The sequence below is a fragment of the Dipodomys merriami genome, unplaced genomic scaffold (genome assembly GCF_024711535.1).
Source record: "Dipodomys merriami isolate MVZ:Mamm:240054 unplaced genomic scaffold, mDipMer1.0.p SCAF_12, whole genome shotgun sequence".
Taxonomy (NCBI): Eukaryota; Metazoa; Chordata; class Mammalia; order Rodentia; family Heteromyidae; genus Dipodomys; species Dipodomys merriami.
This window is the reverse complement of record NW_027202493.1, coordinates 22,843,105-22,863,281: the sequence shown is the minus strand read 5'-3', so window position 1 is coordinate 22,863,281 and position 20,177 is coordinate 22,843,105. Positions and strand designations below refer to the sequence as shown.

At 39.7% G+C, this 20,177-nt stretch overlaps 1 long non-coding RNA gene across 1 annotated transcript in view; it reads right to left on the bottom strand.

Moving 5' to 3' along the window:
- Positions 1-871: 871 nt before the first annotated feature.
- Positions 872-20,177, bottom strand: part of LOC138823040 (uncharacterized) — a 30,673-nt gene continuing 11,367 nt past the window's right edge. Inside the window, exons 2-3 of the long non-coding RNA XR_011370720.1 lie at positions 3,456-3,588; positions 872-1,251 (exon numbers count right to left, since the gene is read on the bottom strand). This is a non-coding gene — a long non-coding RNA (uncharacterized lncRNA). The remainder of the gene's footprint in view (positions 1,252-3,455; positions 3,589-20,177) is intronic.

Below are 20,177 nucleotides of genomic sequence, written 5' to 3'. Positions count from 1 at the left end.
AGTCTCTTGCCTCCTGCTCGTTTGAAATGCTTAAATAGGTGTACTGTTGCATATGTTGTACGGGACATTTTATGCAAGGAGATACACATTTGTCTTCCATGAAATTGTCTTAAAGATGTTCATGGTAGCTGTGGGCCGGTGGCTCATGCCTGTAATTGTAGCTACTCAGGAGGCTGAGATCTGAGGATCGTGGTTCAAAGCCAGCCCAGGCTGGAAAGGCATGAAACTCTTATCTCCAATAAACCACCAGAAAACCAGAAGTGGCGCTGTAGCTCAATTAGTAGAACGCTCGCCTTGAACTGAAGAGTTGAGGGACAGAGCTCAGGCCCAGAGTTCAAGCCCCATGACCAACAACAACAAAAAAAGATGTTCATGGTTTTCTCTTCAAAAGTGTCCATCATTGTTTATCAATGATTGCTCATGAAGTCAGCTGGCTCCATGAGAATGGGCATAGTAATTCTACTGAACTCATAGTAAACTATCTCTTCAAATAAAGTTTTTCCTTCACGCCTGATGACTGAGATTATCAAACTTTGCTTAGACTTTCTTTTAGGTCTGTTAGTACTGATTTTTTCCTTTATGGATCCAAACCATGTTGCCTGACAAAAAGAAACCCTGGGAGGAAAAACAAAGGGATGTGATAGCTCAGAGGCACTTTGACAAATGAGGTATGGCCATAGCTTAGAGAAAAACTCTCCCTAGCTCCAAAGTGATTTCAAGGCAAAATTAGATCTTATTGAGCATCTTATGTGGTTGAAAATATCAAAAGGGAAGGGGTCTTGTTTTGGAAATGACAGTCCTACAATTGTTATGAAGCATTTAAAAAAATATTTTTATTAACTTTAAGGAGTTGTACAAAGGAGTTGTAATTTTTGTTATAGAATCTTAAATCTGTTTTCATACTTGGCCAGAAGCACTGTTCCTAAGGCAATTCCAGATTCATGAAGTAGAAGCAAGAGTGACAGATGATCCAGGATGGAAGTCAAGAGATACAGCTGACCATGAGATGTCACACTCTTTTGGAGATGGTGTATTTCAAAGAAGTTTAAAGATGCAAACCAACACATACTGAGTCCCTATTATGGGACAGCTATGCTCTACCACTTTCTCACTTTGGTTTTGACAACAGTTGTATGGCATTATCTCCTTCAGAACAGGGAAACAGGTGTCATATACCAGACAAGCAGAATTGTATGTCTTGTTTTATTCTTCCACAGGCCAATATGGGTGAATTCCTGTGACTGGTCTTTCCTAGGGCAAGAAGTAGAGAAAAGTAGCCTTCATTTATCACATGTCCTTTACCATACATTCTGCTGTGTTTAACACCAGTTGCTTAGCTTAGCTTTTTGAGTATCCTGAGCCGAGCCATAGGTACTTGTACACCACTTCAGAGCAGGAATATAAAGTCTAATACTGTGTGACCTGAGGATTGGTTTGGCTTACTATAAAGTCAATTCTTTTTCTGTGGTATCAGCTGTCTCCTACTCTATTTTTGGAGTTAAAGTATAAACATCTAAGTATGTAGGATATCATAAGCCTAGCAATTCAGGAGGCTGGGATCAGGAATATCACAATTCAAAGCCTGCCTGGACAAAAATGTTCACAGGACCTCACTTCAACCAATGAAAATCTAGGTGCAGTGTTCATGCCTGTTTTCCCAGAAAACATAAATAATAGGATTACATTCCAGAGCTCCCTGGGAAAAAGTGAGGCACTATTAAAAAAAAAAAAACAGTGAAAAGAAAATAGGCTAAGGGCATAGCTCAAGTGCTAGAGTACCTGCCTAGTAAGCATGAGGCCCTGAGTTTAAACCCAGTACCACACACACACAAAGTAAATAAGAATTAAAAACAATGATGTGCTTCTAAAGAGCAATTCTGAGTAGAATCATATAAGAATCAGACAATTGGCTTGGATGTCTCTAATACGGAGAGACTGAGCTGAGCAGGAATGAGCTCATACCAGTTCTGTGACTCAGTAGCCCTTTCACTGCCTGTGATTCCGAAACTGAGAGAGAATCGAGTGACTTTTTGAAATTTTCGGACCTAGTTAAATGTTTCTACTGACAGCCCTTAGAGTGAACCCTCCTGCTGTCATTCATCCTGCCTGCATGCCTCTCTGTAGAGCTGGCTTCATGGAGCATGCTCTTCCCAAGACATACAAGATCATTCCAAGAGGTTGTAGTACAGCTCTGTAGGGCAAAGCCTGTTCTTTGACTAGTATCCCTAAAGACCCACTGCATTAAATAAATGTGTGTGTGTGTTTGCATGTATATATATATGTATATATTCTAGTCAGCTGTAAAAATGCATGAACTTAAAAAAAACTCCATTGTTTTTAGGAAACATAGAACCGCTAAAGCCAATTTTATGGGCTCTCATTAGGCTTTTCAAGAAAAATTGTAAATAACTATGAATTGTGAAGACTTGGAGTGGGGCCGGGCAATGGTGGCTCATGCTTGGAATCCTAGCTACTCAGGAGGTTGAGATCTAAGGATTGCAGTTCAAAGCCAACCTGGACAAGAAAGGTTGTGAGACTTTTATCGCCAATTAATGACCAAAAAGCTGGAAGTGGAGATGTGGCTCAAAGTGATAGAGTATTAGCCTTGAGCAAAAGGCTCTCATCTGTAATCCTAGCTACTTAGGAGGCTGAGATCTGAGGACTGCAATTTGAAGCCAGCCTGAGCAGAAAAGTCCCCATGAGACTCTTATCTCCCATTAACCACTGAAAAACTGAAAGTGGCACTGTGGCTCAAGTGGTAGAGTGCTAGCCTTAGCACAAAGAGATTCAGGAACAGCGCCACGGTCCTGAGTTCAAGCCCCACAACTGACCAAATACAAAAAGGTTCAGGATCAATCTCCTGGCCCCTGGTTCGAGCCCCAAGACTGACAAAAAAAATAAATAGAAAGAAAGAAAAAAATATGAGTTTTAAGCATTAAACAAAATAAAATGCCAAGAACAAATATATAAATACCTTACCATTTTCTAAAATTGCTTCCTTTTAAAACTAGTTTTATAAACACTATTTTTTGCTTATAGCTTCTAGTCATGTCCTGACTCACCCCATCCTGCTCCCGTCCTCTGTAGACAAAAAAAGGCAATTTTATACTATGGGGAAATTTCTAGCTAAAAATTCCTTTTCTCTTTTAACATTTTGTCCTCCTAACCCAGTTCCATAAAAAGGTTCCTGGTCAAAGCATTATACATGTAATCCATGCAGAACTCAAAAATGGTGTTGGAGAGAGAATCTAAGTATTGAAGGTCATAAAATAGGTTATTTTAGGCGAATATAACCTTTACACATCATGTTGTGAAAGAAAAAAAAAAGTACTAGTAGGAAGTAGTTAGGTCCAAGGGATCTCTTCTTTGAATTTGGTGTCACTTTGATATATCAGATCTACTACATATCCATATCTTGTAAGGGGCAGGAAAGGCAGTGACGGCTCTGATATCACCTGGTCAAATGAGATATCCCTCCTGGTGGTTTCTTAAGTTTTTAAGACAGGTTGTTTTGTAACTCTCAATCAATTCCAAAATGGCATTTTCAAAATGTCACTTTGCTGTCTTCAACTTCAATTCCTCTTTCATCTGTGGAACAGCAAATTATAGAAACAGCTATTATAAAAATAAGCTTCTCTCACCTGAACTTCATGGCTCACATCGAAATCCTTGTTACTTAAGAGGCTGAGATCTGGGGCTGGGAAGGTGGCTCAGTGATAGAGTGCTTGCCTTGCATGCATGAGGCCCTAGGTTCAATCCCCCACATAAGCAGAATACCACATAAGCAGAAAAAGCTGGAAGTGGCTCTATGGCTCAAGTAGTAGAGCACTAGCCTTGCGCTGAAGATCTCATGCCCAGAGTTTAGGCTCCACGAAAGAAAAAAAAAAAAATGATATCTGAGCATCCTCAGTTCAAAATCAGCCCAGGCAGAAAAGTCCATGAGACACTTATCTCCAATGAACCACCGAAAAGCCAGAAGGTGTGGTGTAGCTTGTGGTAGAATGCCAGACTTGAGTGAAAAAGCTGAGGGTCAATGCCTAAATGAGTTCAAGCCAGTAAAGCAAGAAAGAGAGATGGACAGACAGATAGACAGATGGAGACACAGAAGCACACAGACACAGACACAGACAGAAGCAATGAACTTGGTTTAAATGGGACATTTTTAAAAGGCAAGGCCAGCAAAGCATTAGGAAGGTAACTTTCTTGAATTTCCAGCCCCTGTTCCATGAGACAGTGCTTATAGGTGCAAATATTTGGTTGCTGGTTTGGCTCAATAAATCTTAGTTCAGCCACACCCTCCTCATTTCCAAGTATCAGGTTTAAAACTAGGGTGGCAAGCATGATATTGGCCTTTGTGTTCAAAAGGCAAGGCATGAAGTAGTGTGGACCTTGACCTTCAATTAACACACAGTCCCCATAATCCACTGAACACATGGACAACCTTAGCAGCTATATTTTGCCACGTGCCAGGTAGTCAAGGACACAGCTGGAGAGAAAAGCCTGGAAAGTTGACACAATACAGTCAAGTGCAGTGGGTAGGCCGTAGACAGAAAGAAAAAAGGACTTAGACTTTGTTTTTAAACTGCTGCCAAAAGATAAAGTTGTTTATGTAACTTCTAATACCAAAAAAAGGAAGATTATGAAACTGGAGTGGAAAGAATAATACTCAGAAAATAAATACACAAGACTGGCTGGTAAGGGACTGAGTGTGTGAATGTACACAAAGTAATCATTTTTGGAAAATTCCTTATTAAAGCCAGGATCTCTGATTTCATTTTCTTTGTACAGGGTGATTATTTGCAGTCTGCCTTCAGAAAAAGCTTATCCAATGAAGCATTTACAGCTAGAAGTCTCCTAATAGACCCACCATAGGTACCCAACGACTCTACTGCGGACTTCACACTGATCTTTGAGTCACTGAGAAAAGGCTTTGGGAATCATTGAAACTGAAAGGCAATGGTAGTAAAAATGTAAATAATATGCATATCAGTAATGTGCATATCAAATCAGATCAAGTCTTTAACTGAAGGGTAGTTTAGAGAAGCCTTCTGTTTTCCTTAGACCTTGGGCTTTCCACCTTTAGGGCTTCTGACTTAGTCATTAGGCCTCCCTCAGGCCTTCCACTTTACACCTTCTACCTTAGGCCTTAAACCTTAGCTCTTCCACCTTAGGCTTTAGGCTTTCCTTAGGCCTTTACCTTAGGCAATTCCACCTCAGGCTTTAGGCCTTAGAACTTCTTTAGGTCTACTGCTTTGGGCCTTTGGCCTTCCATATTAGGATTGAGACTTTCCTAAGGCTTTTGCCTTATTGAATATTCATTGGATTCCTCAGTTACCTCAGTTATCCATAGTGTTTTTCACAGGTCTTAGTGCAGCTCATAGCTCAGCCTGATCTTGTTTTGGTAGTCTACCTGATTCAGGCAGTCATGCTTGATAGGATTTGGTCATTTCCTTCTTTATTCTAAATTTGTCACTCATCATCCTAGGTATTAGATTATGCCTTTCTTTTTCCCAGTTTCTTGTCTTCCTTTGAAAAAGATATTATTTTGAAATAATTTTTATAAAACCATTTAATTTAGATAACATTGTTTTTCTTCCTGGATACAGAGTATTTTTTGCCCCCCCCCAGAGTATTTTTTTAAAGAACAACGTTAATTTTTTTTTCTATGCAATAATGATTAAACCCGTTTGTTAAGACCAGTGAAATAACCAAATTTGTATATTTGTAAATAACCAAATTTCAAGGCTTCTGGGTCATTTGAGTTTCAAATTGCTCTTTTTCCCTTTCTTTGGCTTTATCCAGACTTAATCTCTGAATGCTTGTTTACAAACAGACCATTTTGAATGCCTGTAACAGTCATTCTAAAATAGCTTACAACCTATGCCAATATGAGTATAGGAGTTAGAATATTTTTGGTCCAAGTGGTTTCTTGACATAAGCACTATCATTTTAAAGGTAGCCACTACCTTACATAGCTATTTTAATTAAGCCACATCCTGTTATAAGAATTGCTTTTCTATGCGGTGGAAGCATGGCTTAAGTGGTAGAGTACCAGCTGAGTAAAAATTGTTTTTCTGACAAGTTTTGGTCAAGTGTTTTGGTTGATCACTTAGATAAACTTTTAATCCCTGTCAAACTAGCCAATCATACAAGATTATGAAACTAACTCATGGCCAATCAGCACAAAGAATAATAATATATAACAGATAAAGGGTGGAATGCCCACTTAATGTGTGCTTCTTTGCTTGGCTTCCCACCTAGGACTATACCCTTCTGCAGAAGGCGTACACTTTGTTGAGTTTCTTTCAAATTGGGTCCTTATTCCCACGTGACATCCCAATATCCCAAGATATGTCCAGCAACCAGTGCTTGAAACCAAAGGGCTTCACACTCTTGCTTAGCTTTTTCACTCAAAGCTGACGTTCTACTACTTGAGTCTCACCTTGATTCTGGTTTTTTACTTGTTAATTGGAGATAAAGTTCACACACACTTCTCTGTTTGGGCTGGCTTTGAACCAAGACCCTCACCCTCAGCCTTCTGAATAACTAGGAATGAACCAGCAGCACCTGGATTTTTTTTTTTTTTTTGGGTACTGGAGTTTGAATTGATGGCCTTGCTTGCTTAGCTGACACTCTTGTAAGTTGAGCCATGACTCCAGCCCCAAATCTTGACTTGCCAATAGGAATTCTTTATGATTTCAAAAAGGTTGACTTTCCACTAGGAAGTTGTAAGTAAAGATGAAGAAGCTGCAAAGATACTTTCCCCAGTATAAAATAATGACTGGCCAAGCAGGCTACCTAAGATTGTAATTTTAATTTTAATGAGGTAGGGCCTGATCAGAAACCATCACTCCAAAGAACCTTCCATCATGGAGGAGAAAGCCCAGGGCAGAGCTGCAAAGAACAGACTAGTTAGTGGAAATTGAAACCACTGGAGAGTTTACTACACTAGTATTGTCACCAGTATTGTTGTTGTTTTTCTTAGTGCTATAGCTGTAAATTCCCTCAGTTCTGAATGATCTCCTTTAACTTTAATTTTCCCACAAAACTCAATTATATTACATACTTGATTTTGTAGAAGTAAAATTAGGGGGAGTGGATAAATATGTGGTGTGGCAGTAAAAACCCCAGGATTTGTCCATTTCTGCCTTATTGACCTCTGATAATTCTTCGATGAGTTACTGTCTTATTTTGCTGTGCTGTTTCTCTTGGTTTCCTAACACTTCTGTAACAGATTACCAAGCTCATCTACTTCTTCTTCTGCTCCCCTCCCCTAAGGCTATGAAACATCTCCCCATACTTCCCTCCCTGTCGTATGTATCATATGACAGTTTCCCTATCCCCCTAGTACTCTCTCTCATCTGACTCATCTTTCTAGGCTTTTAGATAAGAATTCCCTCCACTCCAGACACTGTCCCAAACCCTCAAGCACTTTGCTTATAAGGTCCAAAGCACCAATCACCTGTATCTTGAGTTTTGTAGCAGAAATCCCTTTAAAAGTCCTGCAAAGAGATTCAGATGTGGCAGTTTGCCATTTCCAAAGACACAAAGATCTTAACAGTATCTACTGTCCTAGAACTTGACTACTGCTCCAAACACACATAGAATTCTCTTTCCTTATTTCACAGCAGGTCTGTGACTTGCTTAACAGCCAATGATGCTGCGTAACTTGTAGATCACACAATGAGATTGAACTTCTGCCTTGAACTTCTTACTGGAGCATTTGCACTGTTGCCCTGCACCTCTGTGTTGGAAGTCCAGGTGTTCCAAGCCATCATGGTGTAAGGAAACAAGACACATGAGGAGTCCCTGGATAGGAGCTCTAGTCAGCAGCCTTCATCTTCCAGTATTCTAGTCAGGCACCAAATACATGGGAGCTATCATAGAGCAAACACAAGCTATTCCTGTAATCCAAATTCCTAAACCAGAGAACTCCATAAACATAAAATAAGGTGGTTTTAAGTCACTAAATTTGGGGGTAATTTTTTAAAATCATTTGTGGAGCTTGAGCTCAGGGCCTGGGTGTTGTCCTTGTGCTTTTTTGGCTCAAGGCTAACACTCTACCACTTTGAGGCATAGCGCCACTTCTGGTCTTCTCAGGGTTAGTTGGAGATAAGAGTCTCAAGGACTTTCTTGCCTGAGCTGGCTTTGCACTATGATCCTCAGATCTCAGCCTCTTGAATAGCTAGGATTACAGACATGAGCCACGGGAGCCTGGCAATTTGGGGGTAATTTTTATGCAGCAATAATAATTGGAGCACCTCGTATGGAAGAGTCAGAGGACAAAAACGATAATTTAACTTAATGATCTTAACTGGCTTGGCCTGAGGGCCTTGACACTACCTCTTAGCTGTTTCTGCTTCGTTCAAGGCTAGTACCCTACCAGTTGAGCCACTTGAGCTCTATTTCCAATTCTGGTGGTTAATTAGAGATAAGAGTCTCATGGACTTTCCTGCCCTGGCTGACTTCAAACAACAATCCTCAGATCTCAGCTTTCTGAGTAGCTAGGATTACAGATGTGAGCCAGCACCTAGATTCTGGCTTCATTTTTTTCTAGTTGGTTGTAGAGCTTGAACTCTGGGACTGGGCACTGTCCCTCAGTTCTTCAGCTCAAGACTATCTATCTCTCTAGCACTTGAGCCACAGTGCCACTTCCGGTTTTCTGGTGATTATTTGGAGATAAGATTCTCATGGACTTTCCTGCCCAGGCTGGTTTTGAACACTGATCTTCAGATCTCAGCCTCCTGAGTAGCTAGGGTTACAGACATGAGCCACCGTGCCCGGCCAGCTTCATTTTTTTTTTAAATTCTAGAACCTGGCAACACTTCCATATATAAAATAGACTATGTCTCATTTACAACCAAAGTCAAGGTTTGCATCTTCCTGTGTGTAAAATAAAATCAAGTACAGCCAAAGGGAGAGTATAGAGGAAGACTTTTCACTTGCAGCAGGTAAAAGCAACCTGGGAATTATTTCCAAAGCCTTGCCTCAAACCAAGAGAGCCAGATGATTTTATTCAGTAAGTCTATTCATAGTCAAATGGAAGGGAGGCACACTCGAGCATGCTCCAATTAAGATAATCACAACTGAGTATACTCAGTTTAAGGTCATAGTTCAAGGAGGAAAGATGGAGGTCAGAAATGCTTCTGCAGGCAAAGACACTTTAGTGTTGTATTAATGTAGAAGTTTTGTCCTGGGCAATCTATCTCCCTTAGCCACTACCTAATAAGCAGAGCAGAGAAGGCTAGTTTTTCAGAAAGAGACTCAAGAAAACAGAAACAAAAAGTTAAAAAGTGAATGTGCTATTTCCTTATCAGTTTTATTTCCAAACTGGATTTTTTTTTTTCCTCTCAGAATTACAGGATCGATAACAAGAGCATTAATTGAGCAGTGAAGAGAACTTTCATTCTTGGCCAAGAATAGAAGTGAGAGATACACTGACAAATCAACTTCTCAATCCCTAGGGTTTCAAGAGGGTAGATACATAGTATAAGTATAAAAGAAATGGAAGCAGTAGCTTATAAATGAGAATGATAGCCATAACTTTTCTGGGAGTGGCAGAGTTTTTCTGGGAATTTGGGCATTTCCTCTTTTTCTTCCTTTTATGCTGTGTTATTAGCATGCAGATGGCATTCTAATGAAGTTAGAGGTTGTCTGATGGTTATTCTGGTTGTCTGGTGGCCATCTTGGGTGAGTTTTGATGAGTTCATCTGGAGAGTAACTTCTAGCCTTCAGGCATACTGTTCTTGAAGATTATGGGGGTAAACATTTATCTAGGTCTTCTAAAAAATAACTGATTGGTTAGCCTCAGGCTACCTTAGGTTACCTATTTTTGTGTAAGAAAGAGGGCAAAGAGAACTTTCTTGCCATGAACTGGACTGTTTGGGAAATGTGGCTTTCATCTCTGTAATCTGGATAGCTTATAGGGTCAAATAAATAGCTTAGTTTCAGCTTGGCAATATGTCAATTTCCTGTGAGCAACTCCATTTTGAATTTTGTAGCCTGATATTTTGGGGTCAAGTGCAGAAGCTTACCCTAAACACTGGATTGCTACAATTTCCATTTAAGAACAGCATATATACTTTCCTCGAATTTGTTGTGTGGGAAAGTTTCCTGAATCAAAGGAATGGCTATTGCCATTATGTCAGCTGATGAACGTAGACCTAGGACAACTAGAGGAACTCCAGGGGCTGCTCCACAGCCTCAGATTCTTAATGAATGGCAGGGAATACAAGTGTATTGCTTTACTGTACGCAAAGAAAAAATAATTCTCTGCAACGAAGTCAGTTTTCTAAAAAAGAAAAGTGAGCAGAATTAGAGTGTCCAGAGACTACTGAGAAAAGGCAGCCTCTGCCCAGCTGGGCCCCCAGGTTCACACACAAGGGTCAACAAACTATCTCTAGGTGAGGGAGGTCTGGCAGTTACATCTCTTGCAGGAGGAAACTATAAAGAAAACTTTTCAGGGAGGTTAGAAATTTCCAGGTAGTTGTATGAAAAGCCTTTTCTATTTTTTTATTATTATTTTTTTAATGTTGTAATGAGAAATCGAACCCAAGGCCTTATGCATGCTAGGCATGCACTCTACCACTAAGACACATTCCCAGCCCCAATGTATATATATATATATATATATATATATATATATATATATACACCTTTTTTGTTGGTTGTGCAACTTGAACTCAGGGCCTGGGTGCTGACCCTGAGCTCTTGTGCTCAAGGTTAGTGCTCTACCACTAGAGCCACACAGCCACTTCCATGAAAGCCTTTTCTGTTGTTTCATAGGTATGTCTTTTCATATTTCAGAGTATTATGTGCACACATGTGCATGTGCACATGTACATACCCACACACAGCACAGCTGAAGTTCAGTGGGACTGAACTTCCTGGTGACTAATTGCTTCTGGGAAGAAAAGAGAAGTACATGTTTCCGGTGAGTTCTGCCTTATGAGGTTAAAATGAGAGGAACTTGGCAAACTTCCCAAGACATCTATGGTACATGCTGATTTAAAAAAAGGAGAATAATCCCCACCAAAGTTATTGAAGTGAAAGTGAGCAGTCTTTATCCAGGGCATACTTCTTACATGGGGAAGGACTGACACAAATAACAAAACACCACTAATTTTGTCCTAATATCAGGCCAGTTAAACAATCTCTCTATATAATATATCTATGATATCTATGATATATCTTATATATGATATCATATGTTGTCTTATATATTGTATATTTTATTATATATTGCACATATAATATATAATATGTTACATATTAAATATAATACTATATATAATTTAGGACATTTAGGAATCCATATGGTATGGTTTGGACTTTTTATGGTTATTATTATTTTCCCCCATTTGCTTAAGATAGCTAAACAATTTTGTTCAAGTTGAGATGAGAAAATCTTTGGTGTTTCTTCCCCAGTTAAATTATTAGTAAACATCTGGTAAGCAGTTAACTCCAAAGGTGTTCAGTTGGGAAAAGAAATCCCAAGAAGGAAACTTTGTAATAAATTGATGTGTCCTTCTAGTGACTCAGTTTATTTTGAAATTAAAAATCTACTCAGCATTCAAGAAACTTAAGGACACTTAAATTTAGAATATTAGGACTTCTTTCTCCTGTCCTGAAATGTATAAACATGAACATATTTAAGGTTTCTTGGTCTTACTCAGTAACAGACACTTTCAATATCAATTATCTATCACTAGCTAATCAAATTTCCAGCTGACTTGAGCTAATATGCTAAGAAAAGTGAACTAGAAATCATCTTTTTTTTTTTTTTTTTTTTTTTTTTTTTTTGGTACTGGGGACCGAACCCAGGATGTTGGCACTTGCTAGGCAAGCGCTTTGCCACTGAGCTACATCCCAGCCCGAAATCATCTTATATTAAGGTAGTATTAGCTGCTATCACATATAACATCCTAAACCTCAATAGTACAACACGACTTAAATACATTCTCCATTCAGGTAATGTCAGCACAAAAAGGAGGATAAAAGAAGCACCACTCTACTCAATCCCCTTGAGAGCCAAGTTGAGAAAAGCATCACTTCCAGTACTGGAAGGGCATAATGGCCCAGCCAAGAGTTGTGATAGTTAAAATAAAGAACCATGCAATAATATGTTTTGGCATAGATGTTGTACATCACTATGTACAGACCTCAGTCACATGGGCTAAATTACAGGCAAGCATTTCTGAATATGTCTTCCTTGGCTGAGAAGCCACTTCCCAGTCTCACAGACATGAGCAGATTCTTTGGGGAACAACCAATGGGTTCTTGGGTCACAAATATCATTTACTCTATGCATTCTATCCATCCACAACAACCCTTGAAATAGTGCCTCATATGATCAAATTGAGCTCAATACCACCAAAGCCTGGAGACCCTAATTTGCTTTGGTCTGTATTACATTTAGTTTAGAGTACTACTAGAGAGTTGGGAGATGTTACCTCCCATGGGAATGTGACAAAGATGAATGAAGGTACACCTGCCTGGCTCAGGCTCAAACCACAATACTTCTTCCTGTTTCTGGTGCTTGTTCACCCCGGGAGGTGTACTGAATGTGGGAGGATTTTATGAAGGAGCAGGGAATTCCTCTGCTCTCACTGAGAGATGGACACATTAATGTGCAAAATGCTTGAGGAAAATCTGAGAAGCAGCTCCAGGCATCACGGTTTGCTATGGGACTAGCCCCCAGCCATAATTTGACTTAGTAATCAATTCCTGACATCTTCCTCACCCCCCATGAATAGTTTACTAATGATATAAAGACTGTATTCCAATGAAGAAAAAGTAAGACTCTTTTGAGACCTGTTCATTTACACAATGAATTGGCCTGCTCTGTGATCCCCCGTCTCTCAACATCTTTGCAAATTTAGGCTGTTTTTCAGTAAGGGAAATATAGAACATCATTTGCTGTTATCTTATTTGGGTGCTGTGAAAAACACAAGTATATTTCTTTTGCTTGTAATAGTAACCACAGCTTTGTGAGACAGACCTTATTGTTATCATTTTAAAATGAGGAATCTTAGCAAAGTTCAGATGCTCAATCAAGGTGAGTGATCACTTGAGTCTAAACCTATGTCCTTCTAAAATCTGTCCTCCTCATTCTGAGTATCTTGGCTTTCTAGAGTAAATTCTGAGCATGCACAAGACAAACACCAACCCCTGTATTCCTCCCTGGTAAGACATATCTAAGTAAGACTTCTCAGGATGCTCAGAGCCATGTGGCACATTCACCTTGAGAGGCTCCTGTGTGCAGAAAGGTAAGAGAATACCTATTCACTGAAAGGTGAGGATCCATCATCTCTGTGTGTATCCACATCATCTGTGGCCACACCATTCCTTTTCAGCCATGCCAAAGATAAGCTTTTAGTGTCTTGGACTCCTATAGGTATGTTATGGTTTGAATATGAAATAGCCCTCGTCAATACCCTATTTCCACCAAGTGGTGCAATTTTGGGAGGTTGTGGAAACAGGAGGTAGAGCCTAGCTAGAGGAAATAGGTTGCTGGGGGTCCTGTTCTAGAAAGTTATACCTGTCTCCCCCACATTCCTGTTGCTCTCTCTCTCTGCTTGCTGAGGTGGGTTTCTTTGCTCCCACATATGCTTCCTGCCTCAATATTGCTTCAGAAAGCAACAAAGCCAAAGAAACATGGACTGTAATTTCTGAAACTGTGAACCAATGGAAATCTTACTTTATTTAAGTTGTATCTCAGGGATTTTGTCATAGCAGCAGAGGACTAACCGACCCAAAGTGTTACTGTCATCATCAATACATTTCTTCTCTCCATCTCACATAACTGTGTGTACCTTATGTCCCTCCAGAGATTTTATGAGCGCAGCATTGATGTAGAGTAACCAATTGTCACCAAGACATCCTTTCTTGCCAAACCACAGAAAAAGTTCAAGGTAATTGCTACAGCCAAGAAGCCATGACATTTAATATACTCTCTGGTGAAACATTTCTGTGTGTCTCTAAAGACTTCATACAGAGTATTTTAGTATTGTAGATAATAGCCAAGAAAAGCACACTATGTCTTCCTTTACATATTTAGTGGAGTACTTAATATTGTAAGATCAACAATCCCACATGTCTTACCCACTGTCATATTCAATCTTCACATAGATCCCACAAAGACCATAATGTGACTAGTTCCATTGCACAGAACAAAAAAGTAAATAAATTAAGAATCAGATTAAGTAAGCACATAGAAAATGACAGCAGAACATGAGCCCAGGTTTGTCTCCTTCTTTTTTCTGTCTCAGCTCACCTAGAGTTCTTAAAACCCCCTGCAAGGCAAGTCAACCAGAAGGAATCCCTGGCGTGGAGCAGGAAGACTGTACAGTGTTAAAATTGAGGGCTGCTATAGTTGTAGTTTCAAGAAGGGGAACACAGTGTTCTGAAATTGCACAAGGTCTGTAAACAGAACAAACTGAATGTCTCAGAATTAATGCTAATCCCTTGCTGGAGATTAATTTCAGCAAAAGCCTTTTGTGCAGTATTTCAGGCAGTAGCTTGGCCTGTGAAATACTGGAAGTGGGAAGAGCAATGGTTTTTTCATGAGTGTGTGCATTTAAGGTGTTTTATGTCTTCCTAAATAAAGAGTTTCCGTGCTTATATTAGCATTTTTTATTTTTGCACAGAGGATTTTTTTATTGTGATTCACAGTTACAGGTGGTGAAATAGGCCCTCATACATTTTTAGAACCTCCTCTTTTTCTGCCTTTATCCTCCTACACCTTCTCTCTCTCTTTTTTTGTATATTTTATCATTATAAAGGTGATGTGCAGAGAGGTTACAATGACATAGATCAGGTAAAGAATACATTTCTTTTTGGACAATGTCACCCTTTCCCTTGCTTTTAAATACTCACTGAGCTAGTTAAGAATTCCAAGGAAGCCTGAAACTTGTTGATAAAAGTAATTTTATGTTTGATAAGATGATCTTTGTTCTTCCTAGGGGATCCCCAGGCCATCTGTTTAAAATGTGCAATGGATTACACAGGCAGCAGTGGGACGGACATTTGCCTGCATGTCCCTTCCGATGTAATAGCTAAATAAAATTGGAGGACAAAAATCATTAAGTGAAGTAAGTAAAGCTCAGAGAGATTGAAGGTCATATGTTTTCTTTCCTATGTGGAAATTAGAACTAAATTATAAATACATATAGAAACATACAGAATCGTATGCATATATATGAAAATGTATCAACTGACATATGGGAGATGGAAGGGAGGATTCCAGTGGTGTTACTCCTTTGAACAATTATCTTACAGTTTAATAAAATGAATACTAGAAAATCTGGGACTTAAGGTGTCGGGGGAGGGGGCAGATGGGCTTTGAACAAGAAGGGGAAGGTAGATGGAGTGAGAGAGTGTGGTGGGTAAATGCAGTCATAATACTAAATATACACATATGTGCAAAAGGAACTAGGAAAATTGACTCAGATGGGGAGAAAGAAGGGATGACTTTGATCAAGATGCATTGCACTCACAAACTGATATGTTGTCTTGAAACTATTTATACAACTACTTAAAGATAATAAATAAACAAACCAACGTCATGAACTCCCTAGCAGTGTGTGTACTTCTTCAAATAAAAATGTATGAAAAAAGGCATACATATTTTAAAATATTTTACAGATACAAGGATTTAAAACTTATAGATGAAAATCAGTTAAGATGGGCCCTGTTTGCAGCTTGTCAGCTGTATTTTATTTAATCTTGACAATCCCATGGGAGTTGGTGAATAAAATGATTCTGATTCCTATGGTACAGATGAGGAATAGGTTCGTTATGCCATTTTCATAACCACATACAATATCCTTAGGTCATTTTCACCTTCCTTCATCCTCTTCTTTCCTTCCTCCTTCCCGCTGCCCTATTGTGCGTCCCCATTTCCTCTGCTGCTATTTCTTCAGCCGCTCTAGCTGGTGATACAACACCACTCTGCTTATTCTTGGGATCTCAAAAATCTTCCTCAGGCTTATCATCTTTCAATTCTAGAAAGATTTTGGAGATACCATAGACTTGGAAAATTCACCCAATCCTTTTTGTTTTAATTTTATTGTCAAGATGATGTACAGAGGGGTTCCACTTACATATGTAAGGTAGTAAGTACATTTCTTGTCGAATACTGTTACTCCCTCCCTTGTTTTTCTCCCACTTTCCTCCCCTCACAATGCTTGCCCCAAGTTGTAAAGTTCATTTCCAATGTAGTGTCTTGTGAGTATCGCTATTGCATTGGTTCACCCTTTGTCCTTGGTCTCACCATTTTGTTGTTCGCCTTCCCTTCCCTAATTCAGATAAACACTACCTGATTCTATTCCTAGTTATTCTTAAAAATGCTTGTTAAAAACCAGTCAAGAGGGAAAAACTGGGAGACAGTGAGGAAAGGGATAACATTGTCCAAAAATAAATGTACCCATTACCTGATAGATGTAACTGAAACCCCTCTGCACACCACCTTTACAATACCAAGAAAAAAATTAAAAGGAAAAAAAGAATCAGATGGCTCCCATTCTCAAGAGACCTTATTGTCAGTATTTCTTTGCTATTGAGGTATTGATAAGGAAAACCTGCCATTATCAGAGCTAGCTCAACTTGATAAGAAAAAGCCTCTTCATTTTCAAAAGGTGGTAAGTAACCAGTGAGGTAGACTGGAACTCAACACACCTGTGCTGTGCCTGGAAGGAAACCCGGAACCCAAGTATAAAAGGATTACACTCCTGTCTGGGCTCAGTCTGGACCTGCCAGTATACTAACCTGATGGAGTTCTCCAGTTCTCTAAATGCTGCTTGCTTCCTCCTGGGGTATTCTGTGCAACCGTATGATACCTGGGAACTGTTGTCTTAACAGACATTGTTAAAATCTAAGAGTCACAGCCAGCATGTCCCTCTATTTCTCCCCACTTACTCACCCGCTTATCCCACTGAAGAATGAAGGAATGGATAACCCCTTTCCACTTACAAACTCACTTTTTTTTATGGGATTTTTTTTTAATTGTGAAAATGCTGTACAGAGGGGTTACAATTACATGGGCAAGGTAATGAGTGCATTTCTTATCAAGCATTGTTGCCTCCTCCTTTGTTTCCCCTTCCCATCCCTTCCCATCCTCCTCCCCCCTCCCCCCATTCCCCTCTGTCCCCACTGCCACCCAAAGTTGTAAAGTTTGTTTTTCGACCTAATGTCTTATACATCTCCTTGTTGCAGCATTATTTACCATAGCTAAGATATGGAACACACTCACTTTTAAGCAGATTATAATTGGGAATTAAACCTCATATAAAATTTCTGGGTTGGTCAATAGCTTTAAGAGCATAGATAAGGCAGACTTGCCTCCCAGGTCAAGTCCTTGGTATAGGGAAGCAGAAGCAGAACTAGTAAGAAATCCCAGACAGATTTGGATAATTTAAAGAGACAGAACTGGATTTAGGATTTGTGATACCCACCTCCCAAAGATTATATAATTTGGTGTGCTCTCTTTGAAGAAAAGAATGTAAGATAATAAATGTAAATTAGCTATTTATATCTCAATATTTAGAAAGACAAAAGGATATAAGACACTAAACATATTTTTATTTTTGTATTTTTTTGGGGGGGGGGTCTGGTCATAGGGCCTGAACTCTGGGCCTGGGCGCTGTCCCTCAGCTCTTCAGCTCAAGGCTAGTACTCTACCACTTGAGCCACAGCGCCACTTCTGGCTTTTTTTTTCTGCTTATGTGGTGCTGAGGAATCGAACCCAGGGCCACATGCATGCAAGGCAAGCCCTCTACCACTGAGCCACCTTCCCAGCCCCTATATTTTTTTAATTGCCACTAGAAATATCACGAAGTCCATAGCATTTAGAGTGTTCATTAATTAACTTCTTAAACCTCCTCTCTCTTCCTTTTATTAGGGTCTTACTTTATAATATTGTTTTCAATGGAGAACAAAGACATATAATAAAACATTTTGTTAGAATATTTGATTAAAATTAATTTTTTACTCCATAACCATCATCAATAGCATACATACCCAAAAATATGGCATCATTTGCAAGGTCTTGACCACATATATATCTCCTATTAGGATGATAAATTCCATGGGTTAAGCTCATGTAATATTCCTATCTGTTTCTACCAGGAATTCCTAGAGTGCCTGACACATAGTATATATCACACACACACACACACACACACACACACACACACACACACACACACACACACACACACACACACACATTTTGGTTGCTGGGTGCTGTCCCTCAGCTCTTCAGCTCAAGGCTAGCGCCCTACCACTTGAGCCACAGTACCACTTCCAACTTTTTTCTGCTTATGTGGTGCAGAGGAATTGAACCCAGGGCCTCATGCATGCAAGCCAAGTACTGTACCACTAAGCCAACTTCCCAGCCTCAGTCTATAGTTTTTGAAAGAAAAAAGAACAAGAGGATACAGAACACCATCACTGTAAAACTTGGTGACTGATTTCTGGCTATGGTCTGGTTTATCCCATTCAATCTGATGCTACTGCAGGACTAAGTTTCTCCAAGAAGTCTAAGGTATCAGAGAGTAGATGGTACTTCCCTTGACCTTGATCCTGTCCTTGACTGTGTCTGTACTGCACCTGAGCACTCTTGGCCTACCATCTGCCTGCCCCAGTTAATACCTTTAGTTAAGGAGCTAGGCCTGGGAAGCTTGTTGAGTCAGGTAGAATCAAATGATAGCAGAGGGGGCACAGAACCTGTATGCTATGAGTTACTTTAGTTTCTGCCAGTCATGGGCACAATTCAATTTAAAGATAAGTATGGACTAGATGGTCTCATTTCCAATTCCTTGATTCATAAGCAATGTGTTAAAGGAGAAGTAGCTTGGGGGTTTTGTGGGTAGGTTTGTCCATAATCCTTTTCTGGTTTCCTCTACAAGTTCTAGAATGCCCAGCTACGAACTCCATATTTTCAATTAAATATTATCTCCTCATTTCTCAAGGAATCATAAAGTTCTCTTTTTTTGACCTGATGCCTGGTTAAATATTGAGTAATATGGAAGTGGGCAAGCATCAGTGCCTGTTGATCTAGTTTATATGAATTCATCAAATTTATAACTCTATTCCTCAAGTGTATTCATCACTGTGCAAGCAGTAGCTATACACAAAGCTCAATGCATCAAGAGATCTTTTCTGAAAATCCAGGATAGCAAGGCATTCCATGTCTAGTTATATGAAATAGAGTCACTTCAGAAAAGCACATAGAAAAGTTAGGCTAGGGGGACTGCAGCAGCTGTGTGGGTTAGGGGAGAAGGGGAAGCAGAAGGCATTCTGAGTGGGAGTAATGGCAAGAGCAAAGGCATGGAAGTAGCATTGGTGACCATCCAAAGCCGTTTCTGTTATGAATAATCACCTAAAGAAGGTAATTCTAAATGAGTTGTCTGGAAGCAGATGGAAAGCCCTGCAGAGAGTGTCAGGAAGGAAAGCCGCTTTGTCTATTCTGTACATCCAGTATCTGGAGGTCTGTGAAAATAACTGGCATACATCATTTAAAAAGGAAAGGAATACATGTACCAAGAGATCACAGAAAAGAAGAAAAATAAAAAGGCTAGACCTCAGGACTTCATAGATCATTTTAATAAAGGAAAAGGGATTTGTTTTCTAGGAACCATAAACTGTGGGAAAGTGATGAGGAAGTATCTGGGGGAAACAAATGGAATATTAGTGTCACTCTGATGAGGTTTGCTTGTGCAATGTCACCTCAGGGCTGACTTTACAATTCTGGTGCTTTCCTCTTCCTGATATGGACTATGGGGGAGGGGAGTGTTACTTTATAAAGAAAATTCTAGGCTTTGCTTTTAAACAAAAAAGGAAATTTTCCTGTATCTGCTTATTTTCAATTGCTTTCAGACCTCCCTACAAACCTCTCATACTAAAGTGGAATATTTTAGGATATCATATTCCAAAACCTTTAATCATTTAAGCCAGTCTTGTCCAAAGGTCATCCCTAGAATTCTTAACATGGGTCCGGCTGTTGGGCCTGAACTCTGGGCCTGGGCGCTGTCCCTCAGCTCTTCAGCTCAAGGCTAGCGCTCTACCACTTGAGCCACAGTGCCACTTCCGGCTTTTTGCTTATGTGGTGCTGAGGAATCGAACCCAGGGCCTCATGCATGCAAGGCAAGCACTCTACCACTGGGCCACCTTCCCAG